Here is a 24,247-nt window from a genome sequence, read left to right as displayed (position 1 = left end):
AAGAGTTGGGATGTTTTCCCTCCTCTCCTATTTTTTGGAAGCGTGTGTGAAGAACTGGTATTAATTCTTCTTTAACCATTGAAAGAATTCACCAGTGAAACCATAGAGACCTGGATATTTTTTTGTGGGTGTATTTTTTATTATTATTACTAATTCAGTCTCTTTACTTATTATAGGTCTATTTGGATTTTCTGTTTCTTCCTGAGTCAAATATGGTAGTTTGTGTCTTTCTAGTCCATTTCATCTAAAGTAATTTAATTTGTTGATGTATAATTTTTCATTTGTATTTCTGTAAGGTCAATAGTAATTCCCTGAGATGTCTCTTTAATAAGGAAATTAGCTTTAATTAAATGGAAACTAAAATATATTACTTAAACCTAAAATAACTTTTGGGGGATCATGTACTACATTTTAAATCTCTTCTGTTTTACTGACAAGAAAAACTACCTGTTAACATTCAACCTATAAATTAATTAATTCAGGTTAAGCAAGAATATAAAGATTACATGTATTCTGTCCAGAATCATCAAATCCATTGTGACAAAAAGTAGATTAGTGGTTGCCAGGGGTTTGGGGGTGGGTGGGAAGAAGATGGAGGACGGCTGCTAATGGGTATGGAGTTTCTTTTAGGGGTGACGAAAATGTTCTGGAATTAGATGGTGATGATTGATGTTCTTTGTGCATATACTGAAAAAAACAAAGTCACTGAATTTCATACTTTTTAAAAAGGGGAACTTTATGATATATTTATCCCAATAAAGCTGATTAAAAACTTAAAAACCCATGTGTGGGAAGGGACAGGTAAAGAATGATCACCAGCAAGATCCTGAGACGAGGCTCAAGCACCAACCCCAGCCTTGGCCCCCAGTGCCCACCCTGTTGGCCAGCCTTGCCATGATTAAGGCAATCCTCACCTTCAACAACCACAGGAAGGCACAGCTCTCGAAGTCCTATCAACCCTACAGTGAAGATACACCACAACACACCACAAATTATCAAGGAGACTTTCCATTTGGTATCTAAAAAATTTCCTAAAAGGAGGATTTTGGTAACAGTCTTAAGCTGTGTACCTTACCGCGACCTATGGAGTGAAAGCTGGTTAATAGGAGGATCTGACAACAAATTGATTTATAGATATTATATCACATTATATTTTGTCTTCTATGTCGGTATTTCAGCTCTAACATACTCGGCATTTTAGATCTAATTCAAGTGTTTGTGGAAACATTGGATAAGTGTTTAAAAAAATGCCTGTGAACTGGATTTAATTTTTCATGAAACAAGATTCATAATATTCTTGCAGAGATGGTGATGGGGGAAAATGGTATTGGAGAACAGCATGAACAAGACTATTACACAAATTGATGCACAAAATAAACTGAAGAAATCTCAGGATGGCTCACTAGGAGCTCCAGCCTGTGCTTTATCAGTTGTTAAGAATATAATTCTTGGGAAGTGGACTTGGCCCAGTGGATAGGGCGTCCGTCTACCACATGGGAGGTCCGCAGTTCAAACCCAAGGCCTCCTTGACCCGTGTGGAGCTGGCCCATGCGCAGTACTGATGCACACAAGGAGTGCCCTGCCACACAGGGGTGTCCCTGCGTAGGGGAACCCCACGCGCAAAGAGTGCGCCCCGTAAGGAGAGCTGCCCAGTGCGAAAGAAAGTTCAGCCTGCCCAAGAATGGCGCCGCACACACGGAGAGCTGACACAACAAGATGACGCAATAAAAAGAGACACAGATTCTCGTGCCACTGACAACAACAAAAGTGGACAGAAGAACACTCAGCAAATTGACATAGAGAACAGACAACTGGGGCGGGGCAGGGGGGGAGAGGGAAGGGGAGAGAAATAAATTTTTTAAAAAAGAATATAATCTTTCTCAGATCCCAAGAAATATTAACATTTATGACATCAATTTAAAAGAGCCAAACTTGCCCTCGTTTAAATAAATATAAAATTGAAAAAACTATTCCCAGGTAAAATCTCTGCAGTCATTTACCAAAAATAGAGGAAGAGAGTCTTAACTTTTGCTCTTGGATTTAAATCAAGGTATTATATATAAATATTGTGTAAAATCAGTATCTAAAGTTCAAAGTTGCTTATCTGGCTTAGTGATTTTAAAGAGGTATGGAAAAGTATAACAATAATGGCCCCCTAAAGATGTCCATACCCTGGAACCTGTGAATATATTACTTTGCATGGCAAAAGGAACTTTGCAGATGCAATTAAGGTAATAGTCCTTAAAATAGGAAGATTTTCCTAGATTATCTGAGTGAGCCCAATCATAAGGCCTTAAAAGCAGAGAATTTTCTCCAGTTAGAAGCAAGAGAGATAAGGCAGAAGACTTCAAAAAGATTTGATGTGTGTGGCTGGCTAAGATGTAGGTCCATGTGTAAGGACTCAGAGACCTCCTTTCAGCAGACAGCCAGGAAGGAAATAGGACCTCTGTTCTATAACTGGAAGGAATTGGACTCTGCCAATAACCTGAAAAAGTAGATTCTTCACAGGGCTTCTCTAAAAGAGTCCAGCCAGCCAACACCTACATTTCAGCCTTGTGAAAGCCAGAGCAGAGAATCCAGTTGTGCCAATCTGGATAACACGTTTGAGTTGTTGTAGGTTTCTTGAATACTTAAAATATAAATCTGATGTCATACCCCTCTTCAAACCCTTTAACTTTCTATTGCTGAAAACCAAATAGAGTTGTGACTCTATCTGGTATGTGTGGGCCTCCATCATTTGCTCATTCACCAGATGCCTAATTACCCACTGAATGGTGGTTTCCCTGCAAACACCTGCTAACTGCACCTCCCTACCTCTTCCTAGCAGGCCTTTTGCATTCTTTCAGACTAAGCTCAAGCATCCCCTATTCTAGGAGGCTCTTCTGTTCACTATTCCTCTGTGTTCCATAGCGTCTTCTGCATAGTTCCATAATTATATTTTTAACCTCGTATTACCATAATACAGAGTGTATAATTATTATAAAGGATTACAATAACTGTCTATGTATGTGTACTGCCATCTTAGACTATAAATTCTTGGAAGATCAAGTCTTATTCCTCTTTACTTCCCCAGTGCCCTATCCACTGTGGATGCTCAATAAATATTACTTACATGTCCCATTCAGAAGAAAAAGTAGCGGTAACTAATAAAGGAGCTCACTAACCTAAGTGGGGTTTAGGCTTGCAGTCCCTAGATATACTTAGAGTAAACAAGACTATGTGCTGATGCCCTGAGGGTCCACGTAGCTTTCCTGCAGAGAACACTATATAGAACAGTACTGTTGACATCTGTGGCAAAAGGAAAGCTCCTTCCTTGATGATCTTAGGGGCAGTGGCAATGCCCACATTTCCTGTCTCAGTTTACCTGAGCTGTGATCACAGATACCACAAACTGGGAGGAGTGGGGGGAGGGTAGGGGGTATATGGGACCCTCTTACATTTTTTTAATGTAACATTTTTTGTGATCTATGTATCTTAAAAAAAATACAATTTAAAAAATTGATGGGGGTCGAAGGGGTGGGGAGTGGGGTATATGGGAACCTCTTATGCTTTTTAATGTAAACTTTTTTGTGATCTATTAACTTTTTTAAAAGATAATTAAAAATTAAATTAAATTTTTAAAAAATTCCACAAACTGGTTTTGGCTTAACAATGGGAATTTATTGCCTCACAGTTTCAGTACCTAGAAGGCTTCCTTCCTCCTGGGGTCAGTAGCATTCTGGTGATGGCTTGCTGTAATCCTTGGGGTTTGCAACTCTTTCTCCCATCACATAGTTCATTTCTTTTTCAATTCTGTGACATCATGGTTGTCTTTAGAAGGCCTTCAGGATTAAGGCCTGCCCTGGGTCAGTTGGCTATACCTTAATTAAAAATATCTTCACATGTTCTTATTTACAATGCAGATTAAGGAATGCAGATTAAGATTAAGGACATGTGTTTGTAGGGATACATAATCCATACCACCACACTTGTCACCTGGTTTCTCATTTGGATGCTATGCAGTTTGGAAAGTACTTCACATATGAAACTACCAGAGTCGTGTGGCAAGTTTCAATAGCAGAACCTCCACCAAGCTTGGGCCTGTAAATTTTTCTAATTAATATCAGGCAAATAGCAAATAGGCATTGGACGCATTTCCCAATCACTCTTCCTGCTCTCTTGATGATTAATATCAATGACACATTTTTGCAGGCTGCAAAATTAGAGATCTTTGTTCTTCAGAATGGTTTCCTTATAGAAGGAGATTGGTTTGGGAAAAAATTCATCCCACACATACATTATAATTCATAATTTTTAATTACTTTCAACTATTTAATGCTACCATAACAGTTTATACCTATATGTTTATCCTTGATGAAACACGGCAGGGTTAACAATGTGTGTGAAACACCTCAAAACCAAGCACAAATCCAGCAAACACATCAAAGATTAAGGAATAATGCTAATGCTGAGTAATGCTGAAATGATCACATACAACCACTAATACCATCTGCTGGTGTCAAGCAGAGTTGGCACATGCTTTCATTTGGGCACAGCTTGGCTTTTCCTAAAAAAGGTTTCTAAGTTGAACAAGTAGAGAAAATGTTGTATCTTAATTTGAAATTTAAATTATGATGTTATATTATAGCATACATATTTGAGGCAAATGTTCAAATTGTTCATAATCTTTTATAGATTGTTGAGAATGATGAGCCCTAAAGAGAAAAGTATGTAGTGTTCTATACTTTCTCTTTCTGATCTTCTTTCAGATAAATGAACACCATGATAAGCTCTGTCTCATATTTGTCATTTTAAACCCCCCTGGGAGATGGTTCCCTTGTCTGTCTGCTCGTTGTTTTTGCGTGCTGTGTCTACTCATTGCCTCTGCTCATTGTTTCTGCCTGTCTTCTTTAGAAGGCACTGGGACCCAAATCCGGGACCTCCCATGTGAGAGGAGGGCACCCAACTGCTTGAGCCACATCTGTCCCCTTGAATTTATCACTTAACGTAGAGGTGGTTCCATGTGTTGGTAGATGAGTTTCACATTCCTGTTTGTTTTTTTTTAAGATTTATTTATTTATTTATTTCTCTCCCCTTCCCCCCCACCCCAAGTTGTCTGCTCTCTGTGTCCATTTGCTGTGTGTTCTTCTGTGACCGCTTCTATCATTATCAGCGGCACCGGGAATCTGTGTTTCTTTTTGTTGCATCATCTTGCTGTGTCTGTTTTCCATGTGCAGCGCCATTCCTGGGCAGGCTGCACTTTGTTTTGTGCTGGGCAGCTCTCCATATGGGGCACATTCCTTGCGCGTGTGGCTCCCCTACACAGGGGACACTCCTGCATGGCACGGCACTCTTTGAGCACATCAGCACTGTGCATGGGCCAGCTCCACATGGGTCAAGGAGGCCTGGGGTTTGAACCTTGGACCTCCCATGTGGTAGGCGGACGCCCCAATCCACTGGGGCAAGTCCACTTCTCACATTCCTATTTCCAACATTGCTGAGTCCTTGATAACATTTTTCTTTTTATTAAAATCCTCTTATGATGCTCCAATATCAGGCACAATCCTGACACCTGAACTTCTACTTTTTCCACACTTATGATAACTGGTACAATCATATGACACATCACTAACACCAAACGGGGATCTTACTGTGAAACAGTGCAAATTATCACATTTTGTCTATATTTGTAAATGTCCTCATCAACATTCAAATGTGTAAATGTTTTACTGCAACACCCTGATGCTGGGTAACATGGTAAAATGCTCTCATTCCTTCTAGCAGAAAAACCCAACCTCCTTATCCTTATCATCTGCCCCTAATGTGCCTCTCCATACAATGCTTATTTATGGCACCTTCACTTACTGCAAATTCACTGTCTCTTGCCCTTAGTGTTTCTCATTTTCCCTTCTACCTATCCAAACCCACCCCATTTCCAATTCTGTGAAGCTATTCCTTTCTCTTCTGAATTTCTGTATTAGGAAGAAGACAATTTAGTCAAAAACTAATTGGGGCAAACAGATGTAGCTCAACCAATTGGGCTCCCGTCTACCATATAGGAGGTCCAGGGTTCGATGCCCAGGGCCTCCTGGTGAGAGGGCAAACCGATCTATGCAGAATGCCGGCCCATGTGGGAATGCAGCCCATGCAGGAGAGCCGCCCTGCGTGGGAATACTGCCTTGCGTGGGAAAGCTGCCCTGCACAGGAGTGCCAGCCGACATGGAGAGCTGGCACAGCAAGATGACACAAGAGATACAGAGGAGAGAAAATAAGAGGATGTAGCAGAATAGGGAAGCTGAGGTGGTGCAAGAGAATGATCACCTCTCTCCCACTCTGGAAAGTCCCAGGATCAGTTCCCAGAGCCACCTAATGAGAAGACAAGCAGATACAGAAGAACACACAGTGAATGGACACAGAGAGCAGACAATGGAGGGAGGGGGTGAGAAATAAATAAATAATTTTTTAAAAATTTTAAAAATAGAGGTAGTAGACTGAAAACATGCATTTACCTTGGTTCCTGCTTGAATCCTACTAAAATGATAGTAAGGAGATTTTTTCAATGTGACACACTAAAAAAGACAATGAGAATGGGAGAGAAATAATAGGAACAAACTTTCAGAGGCTGCAAAATGGGGCTAGATTACTGATTTACTAGAAATGACTGAGAAAGCTAAATCTTGAGCTGGCAATGGAAAAAATGAGAAGTCAACCAATTTTCACTGCAGAAGCTACAAAGGTCAGAGAAATCGACAGCTTCAGCAGAAGATTCAGAGAGCTTCCATATTGGGAATCCAACCAGCCTCAGAGGAAAGACGAAAGACACTGACAACAGGAGCTCCCTAGGAAAACGGCCAGCTAGGTGACCCTACAATGAAGGTCACAGTGGATGAACACTCCCTCTTCACCACCACCCCAGAGCTTCCAACCTGCTTTCTAATGTCCCCATATTTAAGTATGAGCAGACAGCCAAGAATCACCAGATATCTGAGGAAAGAATCTGATATGAAACACAGAGGCCAAAACAGACAAAAGAAAGAAGTTGGAACAGAATACATAGACCATGAATCCATTCTCACAAGGCCCAAAACAGGGAGCTTTATTTATATTCAGGAGGAAAAACATAAGAAAAGGCAAGGAGATGGACAATACAACAGTGAGACAGTCATTATCCCTCCAGGAAGGGAGAGGACTGTGATGGGGATGGGCTTGATTGCTGGTCATCTTTGGTTTCCTGACCTTGGAGGTTGTTACATGGATCTTCACTTTATAAATTTTTGTTAAACTGTACATACATATTTGATATACATTTCTATAATAAAAGTTGGAGGAGAAGAAATAATTAAAATTTAGGGAATGAGTTTCCAGGTTGAAGGGGCCCAACACAGTCAATGCAAACAGATCCAAACCTGGAATTTTAGAACACTCTGAACAGAGAAGATCCCCACAGACTTCCAGAGTGGGGGAAAAGAGCTTTCTAATAGTCAAGAATCAGAAGACAACTAGATTTCTCAATGGCAACAACAGAAACCAGTACTCAAGGGAGCTACGCATTCAAAACACTCAGGGAACATGATTTCCAATCTTGAATTCTCTAGCCAAGCTATTAACTAAGTATGAAAGTAAAATAAAACCATATTCAGACATGCAAAATCTCAACAACTGATCTTTCATGCTCCCTTATTTATCGACTTACTAGAGAATATGTTTCATCAAAATAAGGGATAAAGCAAGAAAAAGGAAGATATGAAATCTAGGAAACTTGGGATCCAACTCAAAAACACTGTGAAAGAAATACCGAGGAGATGGCCAAGGGAAGTTCAAGACCATTATGCAGCAGTCTTAAGAAGTACCTCTCCAGGAAAGTGTGTGTAGTTTAGTGGTTGAGTGCCTGCTTCCCATGTACAAGGTTCCGGGATTCAATCCCCAGTACCTCCTAAATAAAAGAAGGGAAGCGGACTTGGCCCAGCGGTTAGGGCATCCGTCTACCACATGGGAGTCTGTGGTTCAAACCCTGGGCCTCCTTGACCCGTGTGGAGCTGGTCCATGTGCAGTGCTGATGCACGCAAGGAGTGCCCTGCCACGCAGGGGTGTCCCCCACATAGGGGAGCCCCACGCGCAAGGAGTGCACCCCGTAAGGAGAGCCACCCAGCGCGAAAGAAAGTGCAGCCTGCCCAGGAATGGCGCCACCTACACAGAGAACTGACACAGCAAGACGATGCAACAAAAAGAAAGATTCCCGTGCCAGTGACAACAACAAAAGCGGACAAAAAGAACACGCAGCAAATGAACACAGAGAACAGGCAACTGGGGTGGGAGGGGAGGGGAGAGAAAGAAATAAAATAAATAAATCTTTAAAAAAAAGAAGAAAAAGAAGAACCACTCCAGATTGAAGCAGGCTACAGAGAGAGGTCTTTAAGAAAATAAAAGTAATGAGAGATCTACATACTCAAGGTACAAGTTAGGACTGATTCAGTGTTACACACAAAGCATATAAATAAAACAACAATAAAAACACCGCACAACTATGAAATCGGTGGTGGGGATGGGGCAAATGCCAAAAGCTCAGGAAATAGTAATTACATGGCTTAGCTATGGATAGTATTTACAGAGTTATGGTGATGTAAACTCTGATATCTACATAACCAATACTGTGATATAGTAATGTAGGAAGAATGAAGACAGGAAGAGAGAGAGTGTGTGTTAGTTGTAGAAGCAGGGGACCAAAAGAGAAAGAAATTATAATAGGTATTGCCTAAAACCGAAAAGTCAAGAAGTAACAATATGGCCATGCTACTTAGAGATACAAGATAAATACAAAAGAATCAGGCAAAAGGGCTCAATGTAGTTGTCTCTGGGGAACAGGAAATGGGTGATGGGGAACTGTGGCTTTTCACAAGTCTTACAGACCTCTTAAAATATGTGCAGTTGTAACTTAGGAAAAATGATAAGCAAAAAGTCCAATTGGGATGGAAGCGGATTTTCCCATTTTCTATTTTTCTGCATTTTTAAACAAAGCAAATTTTTATAAAAGATGTTTGACGTTTTCATTGATCAAAATAAAAAATCGTTGGAATATAAATATTTTCGGTGACTGATTGACAACCTTCCAGCCAGAGATGCATACTTCACCTTTATAAACAATTATTTGTAAAGCTGAGATGGTTTTAAGATATGGTCACAAATTATTTGACATTCTTCCACCAAGAAGTGAGATCCATGTCCCCTCCCCTTGAGTCTGGGCTGGCTTATGACTGCTTCAGTAAATCATGTGTAGCTGAAGTGTTACTATGTGACTTTGAAGGCTAGGTCAAAAAAGACTATGTTGTTAGCTGAAATGTTCGTTCCTGGAGCCTAGATCACCCATGTAAGAAGTCCAGCTACCCTGCCACCACCATGCTGGTGAGGAACCATAAAGGCGCTATGGTTGACAGTGCCACCTAAGCCTGTCCTTCAGCCATCCCAGCTCAGGAAACAGACATGTATGAACAGGCCAACTTGGACGTGGCTCCACCAGCCCAGCTATTCCAACCCCAGCCATTTGAGTCACTCCCAGCTTTTCAGGCCATCCACCTGTGGCTTCAGACAGTGTGGAGCAGAAGACAGCTTTTTCTACTACACCCTTTCCAAATTCCTGACCCACAGAATCCAGGAGCATTAAAAACACAAAAACACACAAACAGGTTTTCTGGGTTTTTTTTTTTTAAGATTTATTTTTATTTATTTCTCTCCCCTTCCCGCCCCCAGTTGTCTGCTCTGTCCATTCGCTGTGTGTTCTTCTGTGACCGCTTCTATCCTTATCAGGGCATTGGGAATCTGTGTTTCTTTTTGTTGCGTCATCTTGTGTCAGAGCCCAAGAATGCAGAGCCATTCTTAGGCAGGCTGCACTCTCTTTCATGCTGGGCAGCTCTCCATACGGGGTGTGCTCCTTGCGCGTAGGGCTCCCCTACCTGGGGGACACCCCTGAGTGGCAGGGCACTCCTTGCACACATCAGCACTGCGCATGGGCCAGCTGCACATGGGTCAAGGAGGCCCGGGGTTTGAACTGCGGACCTCCCATGTGATAGGCAGAAGCCCTATCCATTGGGCCAAGTCCACTTCCCAATACAAACAGGTTTTGTTTTATGTTGCCAAGTTTGAGATCGTTTGCCACACAGTAATAGAGAAAACTGAAACAAAAGCTAAGGGAAAAGCACTCTCTAATTGTGTATTAATGTACTCAGGTTGAACAAGACAATGCCTATCACTATTAGAATGCTAAATTAATCATAGGATGCTAAATTAATGAATAATCTCACTTCATGCACTAAATATATATTACTTCTTTACGTTCCAATGCTAAACAATATTTCTAATTTTAATTATTATTTCAAGAATATCCAATGAAAACAAAACCAAACTCAAACAAACCAGTCACTCCATCCCTTTTGGATCCTTATGAAGAAGCAATGAGAGGAGCATTTAAAGGAAGTAAAGTGACTGCAAAGGAAATTCTATGATAAAAGAAGATGCAAGAAAAGCCACCTACTCAGGGATAAACACAAAAGACTGGTATAAACTTCTAAGAAGAGTGTCAGAATGCTATAACTCAAAATGAGTTGAGATTGCAAAACATGCTATAGACAACAAAAAGGGGTTTTATAGCTATATTTGAAGCAAGAAGAAGAAGGAAGACAAAGGCCCATTGCTCAGTGTAGATGGTGTAATATTAACAGATGACCAAGAGAAAGCAGAACCTCTCAACTTACATTTGGTTTGTCTTTTCTATAAAAAGAATGATGCTCAAGATTAATATGGTTTAAGGTTATAGTTAAAAGGAAATTGAAGCCCAAAAAAGAGGGGAAATGAGGAGGACACTAACTCAGTTGAAATGTTCAAGACCCCAGATGTGGATGCAAACTATCCCCCAAGATGTTGAAAGAAACTGTAGATATGGTACGGAACCATTGTAGACAAATTTTAGAAATTAGGGAAAGTACTGGAGACTGGAGACAGGCAAGTATTTTTCTGATTTTCAAGAAAAATTTTAAAAGTAAATTATATTAATGTAACATTTTTTATGATCTATGTATCTTTAAAAAAAGACAATTAAATAAAAAATTTTTTAAGAAAGTAAATTACAGCAGATCAGAGAGCTGAAGTGGCTCAAGAGAATGAACATCTCTCTCCCCCTCTGGAAGGTCCCAGGATTGGTTCCTGGAGCTGCCTAATGAGAAGACAAGCAGACACAGAAGAACACACAGTGAATGGACAAAGAGAGCAGACAACGGGGGGGGGGGGGGGTATAAATAAATCTTAAAAAAAAAAAGTAAATTATAAAACTATATACAGGTGATTTTTGGTACTTAGTACCCCTGACAAGGTTCTAGAACCTCTATTCCTCAGATGATTTGTTAAGAACCAAGCAGGAACAGTGAGAACTACCCATTCTAACTAAACTTCATTTTCCTTTTTTGGTTGCATTACAATAGCGTTAGAGAGAGGATCCTTTAGGGCTTGACTTGCTTTCTGCCTTAATTTCAAGAAAGAAATTAAGTCTTTCAGGACATCCCTGCAGAGGATGTAAAGAAATGTTAAATCATGTACTGTATTTTGGTGGGTCTATAGTGGTTTGAACATCAGCATTAATTAAAACTTAATTTTGGTGATGTCAGGGAAAATGGCAGCAAAAGGGCCCCCAAAAAACTTACTCCTCCATAAAAGCAACCAAAAAACTGACAAAAATGGTGACAATCAAAATTCTGGAAATTACCAAAGGCTTGCAGCAACTTGAGGAATGCTATTCAAGAAAACAAGCTGAATCTTGGTAAGAACAGTGAGCTTTTGTAGCATTTTAACTTTCTTTAGTCCCATCCTCTGCTTTCCAGTTCCATCACAGCCTTGAAAAATAACAGTCGGCATTCCTCATATATCCTGGAAGCCACTGAAAGGAGCAAAACAAAGCTGGAGCTCTTTCAAAGATTTAATCCTTAAGCAATTCTTAATTGTGGGGAAGACTGCACTATAAGATTGTCTGTATTTGACCAGTCTCAGTGCTTGTCCAGTTAAGAAAAGCCTTCTGCCTAGGGGCATTCGTGGAAAACATTTATAGGTAAATGTTTTAGCTTTGGAGCTGCCTGACAGAGTGGACTGCCATTGGGGCACACAATAGGCTAACAAAATGCATAGAATTAAAGCTGTGGGTCATGGGAGGTCCGTGGTTCAAACCCCGGGCCTCCTTGACCTGTGTGGAGCTCGCCCATGCGCAATGCTGATGCGCGCAAGGAGTGCCCTGCCACTCAGGGATGTCCCCCGCCGTAGGGGAGCCCCACGCGCAAGGAGTGCACCTCTAAAGGAGAGCCGCCCAGCGCGAGAGAAAGTGCAGCCTGCCCAGGAATGGCGCCGCCCACACTTCCCGTGCCGCTGACGACAACAGAAGCGGACAAAGAAACAAGACGCAGCAAAAAGACACAGAAAACAGACAACCAGGGGAGGGGAGGGGAATTAAATAAATAAAAATAAATCTTTAAAAAAAAAAAAAAAAAGCTGTGGGAGATCAGTCTCTGAAGTGACAGTGTGAGGAGCTCTGCATACCACTCCCCAGCAAAATAAGCAAAGTTGGTAAAAACTATTAAATATAAATAAAAAACACTTAAAGTCTCTGAAAATTGGCCTAAGACCATATAGCAAATGAAAAAACATTTATTCAAGAAATTCTACTAAAATACACTTAAGGACAGTGAGAATCTGTGGCATCTGAGCCAATCTCCCTCCCAATGGGGTGGTGGAAGCTTCACTCCAGGCTGGTATAGCCAAGAAGATGGGACTCCTTCTCCCCTCAGTTCCCAATCAAGTTTTACCCCTATCTCACCAGGAGGGGCAGTCTACCAATATGTCTTATTCCCTGAACTCCAAGTTAAGAGGCTAAATTCCTAGTCAGTGCAGCAGAGAGGCTAGGTCCCCCTTCCTCCAACCAGCCTTACCATAGGTCAGAAACTCTACCCCAGAAATAGCAGGCTAAGAATGTGGGGGCCCTGAGTGCCCTCACCCCAGACTGCTGTTGAGCAGAGGTTCCATGCTGGATGAGTCAAGTTACCACCCCACCAGTGCCAGAGTAGTGGCTCAGAGGCTTTGACCAAGGGGAGAGGCAATCCATCAGAAAAGAGAACTTTTAAGTCTGAAGTTCTCCCCAAAGGAAGTGACTTTATTTGAAAGAGTGTGGGGAAGTTCAAGTCTAAGAGCTATCTAAAAACAAAAAACCAGCACTTCTTAATTAAGAACAACAAGCTAAACAAAAGGCCAGCTAGTTCACCAAAGGGAACCAGGGAAAAAGACAGCTAAGAAGAGCCCCCCTACCCCCCACTCCCAGGATCAGAACAAACCTCAAAGACTGGCCTCAAAAACTAGCCCTATCCAAATTTAGTTGGATCAAACTGCTGAACAATTTATGCTCAGGGCATTGTTGAAAACAACAGAACAATAAGCAGGTAATTAAAGGGCAGGGTGAAATGCCAAATTCAGCATACAGCATAACAAGAGATCAGGAAAAGAGACAGTGAAAGAGAGTTGCTAAAACCACTGCCATCCTAGCAGTGACTGTATTTTCCCAAGGCTGCTTCCTCTGAGGAGGAACACCAAAGCCTTCATAATATGGGGGAAGGTGGCTTAACTAATATAACCTAGTCAAGTGACAAAGCAAATAAGTAAGCAAATAATAGCAACAACAACCCTGGGGGAGAGAAAAGGGGAATCAGTATGTAGAGCTACTACAATATATTACCTAAAATCTTCAACAAAAAAATTATGAGACTTGCAAAGAAACAGAAAAGTGTCACCCATACAAAGCCCAAAAAGGGAAACGGACTTTGGCCCAGTGGTTAGGGCGTCCGTCTACCACATGGGAGGTCCGCGGTTCAAGCCCCGGGCCTCCTTGACCCGTGTGGAGCTGGCCCATGCGCAGTGCTGATGCGCGCAAGGAGTGCCCTGCTACACAGGGGTGTCCCCCGCGTAGGGGAGCCCCACGCGCAAGGACTGCACCCATAAGGAGAGCCGCCCAGCACGAAGGAGGGAGCAGCCTGCCGAGGAATGGCGCCGCCCACACTTCCCGTGCCGCTGACGACAACAGAAGCGGACAAAGAAACAAGACGCAGCAAATAGACACAGAAAACAGACAACTGGGGGAGGGGAGGGGAATTAAATAAACTAAAAAAAATAAATCTTTAAAAAAAAAAAAGGCCAAAAAGCAGACAACAGGCCCAAATGTCAGATTTAATACAGACATCAAAGTAGGCACTATAAATATGTTCAAAGAATTAGAGGAAACCAAGCTTAAAGAAACAAAGAAGTGATGAAGACAAAGTCTCATCAAATAAAGAATGTCAATAAAGAAAAAAATACTTTAAAAAGAAGCAAATGGAAATTCTGGAATTGTAAAATACAATATCCAAAATATGATATTCATTAGAGGGCCCCAGGAGTAGATTTAAACTGGCAAAAGAAAGAATCAGCAAACATGAAGACAGATCAATATAGACTATGGATCTGAAGAGCAGAGAGAATATGGGAGGAATTAAAATTCAAAGATACTCAGAGAAATGTGTGTCAACTTTAAGTGCACCATATACAGACTGAGTATTGGGAGAGGAGAAAGAGCAAGAAAAAATATTTTAAGAAATAATGGCTGAAAAACCCCCAAATTTGCTAAAAAAATTAGTCAACACATCCAATAAGCTCAACAAACTCCAAGTAGGATAAATGCAAAGAGAGCCACACCCAGACATAACATAGTAAACATGCTGAAAGACCAATAAAATCTTGAAAACAGCAAGAATAAAATAACTGGTTTTGTCCAAGGGAACCCAGATAAAATTAACAGTTGACTTCTCATCAGAAATAATGGAGGCCAGAAGGCGTGGGAAGATATCTTCAAAGTACTGAAAGAAAAAATTGGTAACCAAGAAACTTACATCCAGCAAAACTATCTTTCAAAAATGAACAGAAAATAAAGACATCCCAGATAAACAAAAGATGAGAGAATTCATTACTAGTGGGCCATCATTATAAGCAGTTCTTCAGACTGAAAGCAAATAAATCCAGATGGAAATGTGAATCCACACCAAAAAACAGAGAGTACTGGTAAAGTTAACTATTTATGAAAGGCAGAATAAGTGAATATTTTTCTTCTTTCTTCTATTAAATGATTTAAAAATAAATTGTATAGAACATTATGTGTATAAATGTATTGTTGGATCTATAACATACGGAAATGTAATATTTTAAACAATAACAGTACAAAGATAGTAGGTGGGACCAAAGTTATTTTGGTCTAAGAAAATGACTCCAGATAATAACTTGAACCCATAGGAACAAATGAAGAAAACCAGAAATAGGAAATATAAAGAAAAATATAACAAATTCTACAGAAATACACTTGCTATACTTTCTTTTCTCAGATCCTTTATATAAGACCTAAAACTATATAAAATAATTATAGCAATGTATTGCTGTTGGGTTTTAACACACATAAATGTAATTATGCATAAAAATAATAGCACAAAGAGGGGGAAGAGGGAATAATGGTATATAGGAGGAATGTTTCTATATCTCATTGGAATTAAGTTAGTATAAGTCTGAAATAGCTTCTGATAAGTTATAATGTATATGGTAAACCCTAAAAGAACCACTGAAAAAGTCACTCAAAAATATAGTAAGGGAAGCGGATGTGGCTCAAGCAATTGAGGGCCCACCTATCACACGGGAGGGCTCAGGTTCGGTTCCCAGTGCCTCCTAAAGAAGAGGAGCAAGACAGCAAGCTGATGCAATGAACTGCCACGGCTAGCTGACACAACAAGATGATGCAACAAGATGATGCAGAGAGATGATGCAACAAAGAGACTCAGTGAAGAAACACAATGAGAGACACAACAAGCAGGGAGTGGAGATGGCACAAGTGATTGGGTGCCTCCCTCCCACACGGGAGGTCCCAGTTCGGTTCCAGTGCCTCCTGAAAAGCAAACAAGGGACGCAGACGTGGCTCAGGTGACTGGGCTCCTGCCTATCATATGGGAGGTTGCGGGTTCAGATCCTGGTGCCTCCTAAAGAAGACGGTGAGCTGGTGCAATGGGCCGGCATGGCAAGCTGACACAGCGACACAGGAAAAAACATAACGAGAGGCACAACAAAGCAGGGAGCAGAGATTCCTGGTGCCTGCTAAAGAAGACAGCGAGCTGATGTAACAGGCAGGTGTGGCAAGCTGACACAACAAGATGATGCAAAAAGAGACAGGGGGAGGAAAAACATAATGAGAAAACAACAAAAGCAGGGAGTGGAAGTGGCTCAAGGGATTAGGCATCTCCCTCCCACATCAGAGGTCCTGGGTTCGGCACCTGCTACCTCCTAAAGAAACAAGGAAGACAAACAGACACAGCAAGTGAAAAAAACCCAACAAAGGCGTGGGGAGAATAAATAAAATAAATCTTAAAAATAAAAAAATAAAAAGAAGACAAACAGAGAGCAGACAGTGAGTGCAAAACTATGAGGGGGGTTATAAATAAATCTTTAAAAATATATATAGTAGAAAAATAAGGAAAGGACCTAAAACTTTACATTAGAAAAAATTCACTTAATGCAAAATAAAGTAGTAAAGGAGGAAGAAAGGAACAAAAAGACATGATAGGTAGTTTGGGTCAACCAGTATGGTGGAGTAAGAAGCTCTAAGGTAACATTCACCCACAGAAAATTTGAACAATTAGCAAAAACTGGCAGAGCCATCTTCCTCAAAACCCCAGAATAGTGTCTCAGCAGGACTTATTGACTGCCACAACAGTAAACAGTGTCTCAAATAGCAGGGCTCCTGAAGGCTCTAGAGACATCCAGAAACTATAAGCAAGGCAGACAGCTCAGGAATTTGGCACCCTGTCAGTGGGCCTTACTTTGGAATTTATGCACCCCAGTATAACAGAACTAGACTCATTTACAGGTTCTCTACACATGGCTCTTCTGCCCCTTTTATTTGAACCCATAATTAGCATTATACTTGATAAATATATGTCTCAGAAATTTCGGGAAACGGACTTTGGCCCAGTGGTTAGGGCGTCCGTCTACCACATGGGAGGTCCGCGGTTCAAGCCCCGGGCCTCCTTGACCCGTGTGGAGCTGGCCCATGCGCAGTGCTGATGTGTGCAAGGAGTGCAGTGCCACACAGGGGTGTCCCCCGCGTAGGGGAGCCCCACGCGCAAGGAGTGCACCCATAAGGAGAGCCGCCCAGCGCGAAGAAGGGAGCAGCCTGCTGAGGAATGGTTCCGCCCACACTTCCCGTGCCGCTGACGACAACAGAAGCGGACAAAGAAACAAGACGCAGCAAAAAGACACAGAAAAACAGACAACCGGGGGAGGGGAGGGAAATTAAATAAATAAAAATAAATCTTTAAAAAAAAAAAAAAAGAAATTTAAATCTCTGGTCTGTCCATATGCCAATTGAGCCCTGAATTTCGGCAGAGTTGCAACATTTACTCTCCAGTTCATTGGACTCACCCAGCACAACTAACAAGATGATGACAGACAATGGCCATCTCATCCATCTGCCCCAAGGGTTCTAAGCCTCCTCTCCATTAGAAGCAGAGTGGGTATCACCATCCCAAAATCCTCAAGATTGAAGAATGAACAATGGCCTAACATAGACTTACTATTATTCTACTATAGACTTACTATTATTCTAGTAATGGAAGAACTCATATCATTGATGTAAAGGCAATGGCCATCAGAGGTTCTGAGGGATGAGAGGGGGAAGAATAGGTGTGATATGGGAGCATTTTCGGGACATTGGATTTGTCCTGCATGACACTGCAGTGATGGATACAGGTCATTGTATATTTTGTCATAACTTACAAAATTTTGTGGGACAAAGTGTAAACTATAATGCAAACTGTAGACCATGGTTAGTAGCAATGCTAATGAGTTCATCAATTGCAATAAATGTACCACACTAACTAAGGATGTTGTTAATGTGGGAAAGTGTGGAAGGGGGAGGGAGGGGGACATAGAGGAATTCCTTATATATTTTACATAAGTTTATTATAATCTAAAGCTTCTTTAAAAATAAAAATAATTAGTTATAAAAACAAAAAACAGAATATAAAGGGTTGCAGTACTTGGGCAAGTGCTGAATCAAGAAAATGCAGCTTTAAAAATTGTAGGGAAGGGAAGCAGATGTGACTCAAACGATTGAGTTCCCATCTACCATATGGAAGGTCCAGGGTTTGATTCCTGGGGCCTCCTGGTGAAGGCAAGTTGGCCTGCACAGTGAGCTGACCCAAGTGGATGGCTGGCCCACATGGAACGCTGGTCCATGGAGGAGTGCTGGCCCACACAGGAGTGCTGGCCTGCACAGAAATGCTGGCCCTCACAGAGTGCTGGCTGGCATGGAGAGCTTGCGCAGCAAGATGACATGACAAAAAAGAGACACAGAGGAGAGACAATAAGAGACACAGCAGACAAGACAGCTGAGGTGTCACAAGAGATTGGGTGCCTCTCTCCCACTGTGGGAGGTCCAGGATCAGTTACTGGTGCTGCCTAAAGAGAAAACAAGGGAAGGAGACTTGGCTCAACAGGTAGAGCATCCACCTCCCACATGGGAGGTCTACGGTTCAAACCCAGAGCCTCCTGACCCATGTGGTGAACTGGCCCACATGCAGTGCTGATGCTCACAAGGAGTGCTGTGCCACGCAGGGGTATCTCCTGTGTAGGGGAGCCCCACGTGCAAGGAGTGCACTCCGTAAGGAGAGCTGCCCCATGTGAAAAAAGCACAGCCTGCCCAGGAGTGGCGCCGCATACACAGAGAGCTGATGTAGCAAGACAACGCAACAAAAAGAGGCACAGATTTCCGGTGCCGCTGACAAGGATACAAGCAGACACAGAAGAACACACAGCAAATGGACACAGAGAGCAGACAACTCGGGGGTGGGGGGGGTGGGGAGGGGAGAGAAATAAATAAAAATAAATCTTTTAAAAAAATTTTAAAAAGAGAAGACAAGCAGACACAGAAGAACACACAGTGAATGGACAAGGAAAGCAGACAGAGAATACAAAAACAACGGTGGGGGGAATAAATTAATAAATCCCTAAAAAAATAAAAATTGTATGGGAACACATGCTTCCCATATGAGGTCCCAGTTTAAATTCCCAGTACCTCCTAAAAACAAACAAACAAAAAATGAAAAAAATGAAAAAAACCAGCTCATTGGGGAGCAGATTTAGCTCACTGGTTGAGTGCCTGCTTCCCATGTATGAGGTTCTACATTCAATCCCTGGTATCTCCTAAAAAAAACAGTAAAAAAGGTAGAAGCTCATTGTGCCCTTGCTGGCCCTTCCTCCATCTCCTCCCCAGCACAGCGTGGAGCCAGCCTGCACTGCCATTATGAGTCACTGGCCCTGTTCTGGAGGGGGCAAGGTAACCCCTATGAGCCTACCGAGTTGTGGTATGTTGGGGCAAATCTATCAGGTAGCAGCCTGAAAGACTATACCACGAAACTGTTACTGGCTTGCTTTTCCAGAAGTTACCCTGAGGCAGAAGCAGCTTGTAGGCACCTAAAGCAGTATAAGAAATGATTAAGACAAAGTCAGCTGGGGCAAAGGATTACCTGCTTTAAGTCATACACCACAGTAGCCAGGAGGGGGATAAAGTCTATTTCATAGGGAGTAGACAGAGCATTCAAATTCCTGTAAATGGGAGAATTCCTAAGACCACAGCAATCAAAAGTCCAGGACAAGATGCAGGCTCAGAAAATACTCGAGAGGGGAATGGGTTTGCTCAGCAGTTGAGCACCTGCTTCCCATGTATGTGTGTTTGTGTCAGTTTGATATTATTTATGAATTCCAAAAATAGATACTGGATTATGTTTGTAAACTTGTCTCTACCTCTGGGCATATTAGATTGTATTAGATTCAGAAGTTTCACTTTACTTGATTATATTAAGATTGGGGCTTTGATTTGACCACTTCAGTAGGACGTTGAGTCCCCACCCCCTGGGTGGGCAGACACTCATACAGAAAAAAGACACGGCAGAGAAGAGAGTTTAGCTTTGGACACTGAAGCCCCAAGGAGAAAGTTGAACCATTTGCCTGATAGTTTGTAGCTGCAGAGACCAGAGCCCTGAGCAGCTGAGCCCAGGAAAGAGACGAGCCCTCCAGTTTACAGCTGAGTTCACAAGAGGCTGGGCCCATGGAGCCTTAAGAGGAAGAGGAAGGCTGAACCCTTGCAGACATCACCCACCATCTTGCTTCAACACAGTGGCAAATGACTTTGGGTGAGAAAGAACCTCTTACAGTAACTTAAGTTGGAGTTTTTAGGGCCTTGTGACTAATAAGCTTCTACCCCAAATAAATACCCTTTATAAAAGCCTACAGAATTCTGGTACTTAGCATCAGCACCCCTTTGGCTGACTAATACAATATATATGTCAAGGAAATACAGAGAGAACCCTGCACTTCACATTCACCTCAGATTGATCTTGATAGAGGGCTTAACTCTGAAAAAGAGCATTAGCAGTGCAGAGCTAATTTTCAAAGACAGTGAAAGATGTTTTTTGCCTTGGTTTTTTTTGTTTAAGATTTATTTTACCACCACCCCCACCCCCCGCATTGTTTGTGCTGCTCTCTGTGTCTGTTCATTGTGTGGTCTCTGTGTCTGCTTGTCTTTTTTTTTTTTTAAGGAGGCACCAGGAACTGACGCTGGGACCTCCCATGTGGGACAGAGGTGCCTAATCATTTGAGTCACGATGCTCCCTGTTTGTTGTGTCTCCTCATTGCAATATCTTGTTGCATCAGCTCACCATGCCAGCTTTCTGTCTTGTTTGTCTTTTTTTTTTTAAGGATTTATTTATTTATTTTTCCCCCTTCCCCTCCTCCTGCCCTGTTGTTTTTTTTGCTGTCTGTGTTGTCTTCTCTTCTCCTTTTCTCTCCTCCAGGATTCACCAGGATCTGATCTCAGGGACCTCCGATGTGGAAGGAGGCTCCCTGTCAATTGCACCACCTCAATTCCTGGTCCTTGCTGTGACTCACCCTGACTCTCCCCTTGTCTCTCTTTTGATGCATTATCATCTTGCTGCATGACTCACTCACGCAGGCACTGGCTCACTACATGGGCACTTGCGTTCACTACACAGGCACTAGCTCATCACACGGGCACTGACGCGGGTACTGGCTCACCGTGCTGGCATGCTTTCTTTTCTTCTTTTTCACCAGGAGGCTCCAGGGACTGAACCTGGGTCCTCCCTTATGGTAGGCAGAAGCTCCATCACTTGAGCCACATCCGCTTCCCTTGCTCATCTTCGTTAGGAGGCACTAGGAACCGAACCTGGGCCTCCTGTGTGGTAGGCAGGTGCCCAACTGCTTGAGCCACATCTGCTTTCCCCTTAATTTGTTTTTGTTACCTCCTAGCACTCAAGGAAATTTTTCATATCAGAAATTGTATACAAACTTAAGGGATAGCTCAGGGACTAAATCCCAGAGTTAACACTTTAAAATATTAAAATGTACAATGTTGGGAAACGGACTTTGGCCCAGTGGTTAGGGCGTCCGTCTACCATATGGGAGGTCCGCGGTTCAAACCCCGGGCCTCCTTGACCCGTGTGGAGCTGGCCATGCGCAGCGCTGATGCGCGCAAGGAGTGCCGTGCCACGCAAGGGTGTCCCCCGCGTGGGGGAGCCCCACGCGCAAGGAGTGTGCCCATGAGGAAAGCCGCCCAGCGTGAAAAGAAAGAGCAGCCTGCCCAGGAATGGTGCCGCCCACACTTCCCGTGCCGCTGATGACAACAGAAGCGGACAAAGAAACAAGACGCAGCAAATAGACACCAAGAACAGACAACCAGGGGAGGGGGGAATTAAATAAATAAATAAATCTTTAAAAAAAAAAAAAAAAAAATGTACAATGTTCAACAAAAGATTACAAGACAAAGAAACAGGAAATGATGGCCCATCCGATGAAACAATATAAAAATAGAGAAAACATCAATGAACAAGACCATACTTCAGACATACTGGACAAAGTCTTTTAAAAACTGATCCCCAGATAAAACAAAATACATGAATATGAATGTTCAAAAATCCCAATGAACCCCAAATAAGGTAAAATTGAAGAGAACCATGCTCAGGCACATAGTAGTCAAACTGTCCAATGCCAAGAACAAGGAGGGAGTTCTGAGCTACAAGAGAAAAGCAACATGTAATGTACAAGGGAACTCGAATAAGATTAAGTGCTGATTGCTCTTCAGAAACCATAGAGGCAAGAAGGCAGGGGGACAAAATATTTAAAGTGATGAAAGAAAACAATTGTCAAACAAGAATTTTATGTCCAGTGACTCTTCCTTTGAAAAATAGGGAGAGATTAAGATATTCCCAGATAAACAAAACCTAAGGGAGTTCATCATCACTGGACCTACTCAACAAGCAATGTTAAAGGGAGTTCTTCAGATGAAAAGGAGAGGACACCACACAGTGAATTGAAGGGGGATAAAGACCTCCAGGAAAGCATGACCCTACTATATGCTGTTTACAAGAAACTCACCTCAAACTCAAAGGCACAAGTAGGCTGAAAGTGAAAGGATGGGAAATATATATACCATGTAAATAGTAACCAAAAGATAGCTGGAATAGCTATACTAATATTAGACAAAATAGACTTTTAAGTAAAAAAACTGTTATAAGGGGCAAAGATGGTCACCATATACTGAAAAAGGAGTCTATTCAACAAGAAGACATAACAATTATAAATAAATATGCACCTAATGGCAGAACCCCCATTTTTTAGGAGATATTGGGGATTGGATCCAGGACCTTGTACTATGGGAAGCAGGTGCTCAACCACTAAGATACATTCACTCCCATGAGAGTTGGTTTAGTTGGTTTTTTGTTTGTTTGTTTTTAGTTGGTTCCAGGGATCAAATCTGGGACCTTATACATGGGAAGCAGGCACTCAACCACTTAAGCTACATCTGCTCCCAGCTCCCATATTTTAAAGCAGATATTTACAGATTTAAAAGGAGAAAATTATGGTTCTACATTAATAGTAGTAGACGTCAATACACTAATTTCACTAATGAATAGAACATCTAGACAGAAGATCAATAAGGAAATAAAAAACTTGAATGATACTACAAATTAACAAGACCTAACAGACATATATTGAACACTTCATCCAACAGCAGCAGAATACACATTTTTTCTAGTGCACATGGATCATTCTCCAAGACAGACTATATGTTAGGTCACAAAACAAGTACCAATAAATTAAAAAATATTGAAACCATACAATGTATCTATTCCAACCACACAATGTATCTATTCCAACCACATGGAACAAAGGTAGAAAACAATAACAGAACCAAGGTAAATGTGGGGGTAAGAGAGGAGTTTCGCAAGAGTACACAAGGATGGATATAAAACATGTAATGTTACACCAAAAACATATAGGGGGCGACAAACTAATAATGCAAACCATAATGTAAAACATAGGATAACTAAAAATTTAGAAAACTGTATATCCTAAAGTATGGACCACAATGTAAGCACAGATGTCACCTTGTTTGAAAGCTATTGTCTCAGAGTCTGTACATCAGTTTAAGTAAATATGATATGAATAAGTTATAAGAACGTCGCTGTGGAAGGGAAAAGGTTTTATGGTGGATGTGTGGAGTACTGTATATTGTATATATGAATTACTGTGATCTAAGGCTCTTGTGAAGAGAAGCTCAATAATTAGGAAAAAAGAAAAGAAAAAGATAGGATGCAGAATTATTCCAAATCAATATGTATTCTATATCTAACCTTTAAACCCATCGCTATATTCCATTTTACTAGTAAGGGATCCTGACATTATATTGGGCTTCACTTTTCAGGAAGTTTTGGATCACAGAGTGGTTCAACAGTGGTAGTGGAGGAATACTGGTATAGGATGTTATTGACAGGTGATATATGGTTGACAGGGAGTTATACAGGGCATATATCCAGGGTGCATGGTAATGTTTGGATATACTCATAGTAGCAACAATTAAAAACAACAGCTGGGGGGCTACTGGGTTCCTGGCCGGGGGTGCTCTGTCGTGGTCCCTAGGGGAGTAGTGGCAGTCCCCCAGGTGCAACAGTAAGGACCAGGAAGGAATGAGGGTCCAACAGTGAGCCGCTGATACTAATGACTATGCTTGTGAGCCTATACGCCTGAAATAAGAACAAGGCCTAGAGTAGCACTGTGCCTAGGAGTTTTCTCCTGACAGCCTTCATGTTACTCAAATGTGGCCAGT

General features: G+C 41.8%; 1 pseudogene; it reads left to right on the top strand.

The window, feature by feature from the left end:
* The first annotated feature begins 894 nt into the window (after nucleotides 1-894).
* LOC101433590 (AP-3 complex subunit sigma-1-like) lies at nucleotides 895-1,950 on the top strand (annotated as a pseudogene).
* The last annotated feature ends 22,297 nt before the right edge of the window (nucleotides 1,951-24,247 follow it).

This window comes from Dasypus novemcinctus, chromosome 23, assembly GCF_030445035.2.
Source record: "Dasypus novemcinctus isolate mDasNov1 chromosome 23, mDasNov1.1.hap2, whole genome shotgun sequence".
Lineage (NCBI taxonomy): Eukaryota > Metazoa > Chordata > Mammalia > Cingulata > Dasypodidae > Dasypus > Dasypus novemcinctus.
Note: the sequence above shows the minus strand (reverse complement) of the source record. Positions and strands in the feature narration are given on the sequence as shown.